Source organism: Arachis stenosperma, chromosome 2 (genome assembly GCF_014773155.1).
Source record: "Arachis stenosperma cultivar V10309 chromosome 2, arast.V10309.gnm1.PFL2, whole genome shotgun sequence".
NCBI lineage: Eukaryota > Viridiplantae > Streptophyta > Magnoliopsida > Fabales > Fabaceae > Arachis > Arachis stenosperma.
In genome coordinates, this window is record NC_080378.1 from 109366250 (window position 1) to 109372395 (window position 6146).

Sequence of the window (6146 nt, forward strand, 5' to 3'; positions counted from 1 at the left end):
TGTTTTTGATATATTTTTCGAATCCATGCATGTACTTCTTTGTTTTGATCTTTGAATTCTATTGACTTGAATATCTTCGTGTCTCATATGCATTCTCATCTTGTTAGTGTCAGTAGTATACAAACTGCTAAGTTTGGTGTCCTGCATGCATAGTTATTTGATTCTTGTTGCATTTTGATTGGTTCTTATTATTAAAAAAATCCAAAAATATTTTTAATCTGTGTCCTTTCAAGTCAATTATACAGAGAATTGAAGATTCAGAACACACTGCAGAGGAATCACACAGAAAAAGCTGAGCATTCAAAAATGCCCAGTGAAGAAGACAGACTGGCGTTTAAACGCCAGCCAGGGTACTTGGTTGGGCGTTTAACGCCCAAAAAGGTAGCATTTTGGGCGTTAAACGCCAGAATGTATACCATTCTGGGCGTTTAACGCCAGGATGGTGCTAGGGGGAAGATTTTGTTTTCAAATCAATTTTTTTTTAGTTTTTCAAAATCAAATCTTTTTCAAATCAAATCTTTTCAATCAAATGTTTTTCAAAATCAAATTCTTTCCTTTTTAAAAGATACTTACTAACAATTAATGATTTGATTGAACATCTCAAAATTGTTGCCTTTTCTGTTGAGAAAGGTTTTATGTTTGAATCATATCTTTTCTTGTTAGGCAAGTTATTAATTTTTAAAATCAAATCTTTTTCAAATTGTTTTCAAATTATATCTTTTAAAATTGTTTTCAAATCATATCTTCTCAATCACATCTCTTTGACCATAACTCTTCAATCATATCTTCTTAACCACATCTTTTTCAAAATAGTTTTCAATCAAATCTTTTTGATGTCTAATTTCAAAATCTTTTTTTTTTCGAAAATCACTTGATTTCTTTCCTACTTTTGTTTTCGAAAATCAATTAGTGTTCTTCAAAAATGTTTTCAAAATTTTATAATTAATTTTCGAAAATTATCCCCCCCTTCTTCTTCACATCCTTCTATTTATGGAGTATCACTCCTTCTTAATGCACAATTCGAACTATATCTGATCAAGTTCGAATTCTCCTTCTTCTTTCTTCTATTTTTCTTTTCCTCTGACACCTAAAGGAATCTCTATACTGTGACATAGAGGATTCCACATTTTCTTGTTCCCTTCTCTTTCTTATGAGCAGGAGCAAAGACAAAGGCATTCTTGTTGAGGCTGATCCTGAACCTGAAAGGACCTTGAAGAGAAAACTAAGAGAAGCCAGAACACAACTCTCTTTAGAGCACCTGACCGAATTCTTCAAGGAAGAAGAACAAATGGCAGCCGAAAACAACAACAATGCCAACAATGCAAGGAAGGTGCTTGGTGACTTTACTGCACCTACTCCTGATTTCTATGGGAGAAGCATTTCTATCCCTGCCATTGGAGCAAACAACTTTGAGCTTAAGCCTCGATTAGTTTCTCTAATGCAACAGAATTGCAAGTTTCATGGACTTCCAATGGAAGATCCTCATCAGTTTTTAGCTGAGTTCTTGCAAATCTGTGATACAGTCAAGACTAATGGGGTTAACCCTGAGGTCTATAGACTGATGCTATTCCCTTTTGCTGTGAGAGACAGAGCTAGAATATGGTTGGACTCTCAACCTAAAGAAAGCCTGGACTCTTGGGAAAAGCTAGTCAATGCCTTCTTGGCAAAGTTCTTTCCACCACAAAGATGGAGTAAGCTTAGAGTGGAAGTCCAAACCTTCAGACAAAAGGATGGAGAATCCCTCTATGAAGCTTGGGAAAGATACAAACAATTAATCAGAAAATGTCCTTCTGACATGCTTTCTGAATGGAGCATCATAGGTATTTTCTATGATGGTCTCTCTGAACTATCCAAGATGTCTTTGGATAGCTCTGCTGGAGGATCTCTTCATCTAAAGAAGACGCCTGCAGAAGCTCAAGAATTGATTGAAATGGTTGCAAATAACCAATTCATGTACACTTCTGAAAGAAATCCTGTGAACAACGGGACTAGTCAGAAGAAAGGAGTTCTTGAGATTGACACTCTGAATGCCATTTTGGCTCAGAATAAAATATTGACTCAACAAGTCAATCTGATTTCTCAAAGTCTGTCTGGAATGCAAAATGCACCAAACAGTACTAAGGATGCTTCATCTGAGGAAGAAGCTTATGATCCTGAGAACCCTTCAATGGAAGAGGTAAATTACCTGGGAGAACCCTATGGTAACACCTATAATTCTTCATGGAGAAATCACCCAAATCTCTCATGGAAGAATCAAGAGAGACCTCAACAAGGTTTCAATAATAATGGTGGAAGAAACAGGTTTAACAATGGTAAACCTTTTCCATCATCTTCTCAGCAACAGACAGAGAGCTCTAAGCAGAATACCTCTGACTTAGCAACCATGGTCTCTGATCTAATCAAAACCACTCAAAGTTTCATGACTGAAACTAGATCCTCCATTAGGAATTTGGAAGGACAAGTGGGTCAACTGAGCAAGAAAATTACTGAACTTCCCCCAAGCACTCTCCCAAGTAACACTGAAGAAAATCCAAAAGGACAGTGCAAAGCCATAAATATGGCCGAATTCTGGGAGGAAGAAGAGGCAGTGAACGCCACTGAGGAAGGCCTCACTGGACGTCCACTGGCCTCCAATGAGTTCCCCAATGAGGAACCTTGGGAATCTGAGGCTCAAACTGAGACCATAGAGATTCCTTTAGACTTACTGCTGCCATTCTTGAGCTCTGATGAGTATTCTTCCTCTGAAGAGGATGAGTATGTCACTGAGGAGCAAGTTGCTAAATACCTTGGAGCAATAATTAAGCTGAATGACAAGTTATTTGGAAATGAGACTTGGGAGGATGAACCTCCTTTGCTCACCAAAGAACTGGATAACTTGTCTAGGCAGCAATTGCCTCAAAAGAGGCAGGATCCTGGGAAGTTTTCTATACCTTGTACCATAGGCACCATGACCTTCAAGAAGGCCTTGTGTGACTTAGGGTCAAGTGTAAACCTCATGCCCCTCTCTGTAATGGAGAAATTAGGGATCTTTGAGGTGCAAGCTGCAAAAATCTCACTAGAGATGGCAGACAACTCAAGAAAACAAGCCTATGGACTTGTAGAGGATGTTCTGGTTAAGGTTGAAGACCATTACATTCCTACTGATTTCATAGTCCTAGAGACTGGGAAGTGCATGGATGAATCCATCATCCTTGGCAGACCCTTCCTAGCCACAGCAAAGGCTGTGATTGATGTTGATAGAGGAGAGTTGATCATTCAAGTGAATGAAGAATCCTTGGTGTTTAAGGCCCAAGGATATCCCTCTGTCATCATGGAGAAGAAGCATGAAGAGCTTCTCTCAAAACAGAGCCAAACAGAGCCCCCACAGTCAAACTCTAAGTTTGGTGTTGGGAGGCCACAACCAAACTCTAAGTTTGGTGTTGAACCCCCACATTCAAACTCTAAGTTTGGTGTTGGGAAGTTCCAACACGGTTCTGAGCATCTCTGAGGCTCCATGAGGGTCCTCTGTCAAGCTAATGACAGTAAAGAAGCGCTTGTTGGGAGGCAACCCAATGTTTTATAATTAATTATTTTCTTTTGTTATTTTATCTTTTTTGTAGGTTGATGATCATAAGAAGTCACAAAAACAATGAAAAAAGCAAAAACAAAATGAAAAACAGGAAGAAAAACAGCACACCCTGGAGGAAGATGCTGCTGGCGTTCAAACGCCAGTCAGCCTAGCAGTTGGGCGTTTAACGCCCAGTCTGGCACCCTTCTGGGCGTTTAACGCCAGAAAGGGGCACCAGACTGGCGTTAAACGCCAGTAAAGGGTAAAAACCTGGCGTTAAACGCCAGGAATGGGCACCAATCTGGCGTTTAACGCCAGAAATGGGTCAAAACGTGGATTTTGATGCCATTTGGTGCAAGGATGCTTTTTCCTTGACCCTACAGGATCTGTGGACCCCACAGGACCCTACCATCATTCTCTCTCTTCTTCCCCCATTCACCAATCACCTCAACACCTCTTCCCCAAAAACCCCTCACCTATCAAATCCCATCTTTATCTTCACCATTCACATCCATCCTTCATAAATCTCCACCAACCTCACCCTTCAAACCACTTTCCCTCCCTAACCCACCCATAATGGCCGAACCATTCACCCCCCTCTCTCCTATATATACCCTTCTTCACCCCTTCATTTTCACACAACCTAAACACCACTTCTCCCCCTCTTTGGCCGAATACACCACCATCCCCCTCTTCCTCATTTCTTCTTCTTCTACTCTCTTCTTTCTTTTTTTGCTCGAGGACGAGCAAACATTTTAAGTTTGGTGTGGTAAAAGCGTTGCTTTTTCGTTTTTCCATAACCATTTATGGCATCCAAGGCCGGAGAAACCTCTAGAAAGAGGAAAGGGAAGGCAAAAGCTTCCACCTCCGAGTCATGGGAGATGGATAGATTCCTCTCAAGGGTGCATCAAGACCACTTCTATGAAGTTGTGGCCTTGAAGAAGGTGATCCCCGAGGTCCCCTTTTCACTCAAAAAGGGTGAATATCCGGAGATCCGCCATGAGATTCAAAGAAGAGGTTGGGAAGTTCTTACCAACCCCATTCAACAAGTTGGAATCTTGATGGTTCAAGAGTTCTATGCCAATGCATGGATCACCAAGAACCATGACCAAAGTGTGAACCCGAATCCAAAGAATTATCTCACTATGGTTCGAGGGAAATACTTGGATTTTAGTCCGGAAAGTGTGAGGGTGGCGTTCAACTTGCCTATGATGCAAGGAGATGAGCATCCTTACACTAGAAGGGTCAACTTTGATCAAAGGTTGGACCAAGTCCTCACAGTCATATGTGAAGAGGGCGCACAATGGAAGCAAGATTCAAGAGGAAAGCCGTCCAATTGAGAAGGCATGACCTCAAACCCGTGGCTAGAGGATGGTTAGAGTTCATACAACGCTCAATCATTCCCACTAGCAACCGGTCCGAAGTTACCATAGACCGGGCTATCATGATCCATAGCATCATGATTGGAGAAGAAATAGAGGTTCATGAGGTTATAGCCCAAGAACTCTATAGGGTGGCAGACAAGACCTCTACCTTGGCAAGGTTAGCCTTTCCTCACCTCATTTGTCACCTCTGTTATTCAGTAGGAGTTGACATAGAGGGAGACATTTCCATTGATGAGGATAAGCCCATTACCAAGAAAAGGATGGAGCACACAAGAGATCTCACTCATCATGAGATCCCTGAGATTCCTCAAGGGATGAATTTTCCTCCACAAAACTATTGGGAGCAACTAAACACCTCCCTAGGAGAATTGAGTTCTAATATGGGACAACTAAGGGTGGAGCACCAAGAACACTCCATTATCCTTCATGAAATTAGAGAAGATCAAAGAATCATGAGGGAGGAGCAACAAAGGCAAGGAAGAGACATTGAGGAGCTCAAGCACTCCATAGGATCTTCAAGAGCAAGAAAGAGCCGCCATCACTGAGGTGGACCCGTTCTTTGATTTCCTTGTTATTTGTTCTTCTGTTTTTCGAATTTTATGCTTATGTTATCCATGCTTGTGTCTTATGATCATTAGTGTCTTAGTGTCCATGCCTTAAAGTTATGAATGTCCTATGAATCCATCACCTTTCTTGAATAAAAATGTGCTTAATTGAAAAAGGAAGAATTGCATGAATTTTGAATTTTATAATAGTTTAATTATGTTGATGTGGTGGCAATATTTTTTCTCTGAATGTATGCTTAAACAGTGCATATGTGTCTTGAATTTGTGGTTCATGAATGTTGGCTCTTGAAAGAATGATGAAAAAGGAGACATGTTATTGAGGATCTGAAAAATCAATAAAATGATTCTTGAAGCAAGAAAAAGCATTGCTATTCAAAAAAAAAAAAAAAACCGAAAAAAAAAGGAGAAAAAGAAAACGAAAAAAAAAAAGAGTTGTGATCCAAGGCAATAAGAGTGTGCTTAAGAACCCTGGACACCTCTAATTGGGGACTTTAGCAAAGCTGAGTCACAATCTGAAAAGGTTCACCCAATTATGTGTCTGTGGCATGTATGTATCCGGTGGTAATACTGGAAAGACAGAGTGCTTTGGGCCACAGCCAAGACTCAATAAATAGCTATGTTCAAGAATCATCATACCTTACTAGGAGA

General features: G+C 40.4%; 1 non-coding gene across 1 annotated transcript; it reads right to left on the minus strand.

The window, feature by feature from the left end:
- Nucleotides 1–1693: 1693 nt before the first annotated feature.
- On the minus strand, nt 1694–1801 carry LOC130965051 (small nucleolar RNA R71). Its single transcript, XR_009081108.1, has one exon. It is a non-coding gene; the product is annotated as a small nucleolar RNA R71 (small nucleolar RNA).
- Nucleotides 1802–6146: the final 4345 nt, after the last annotated feature.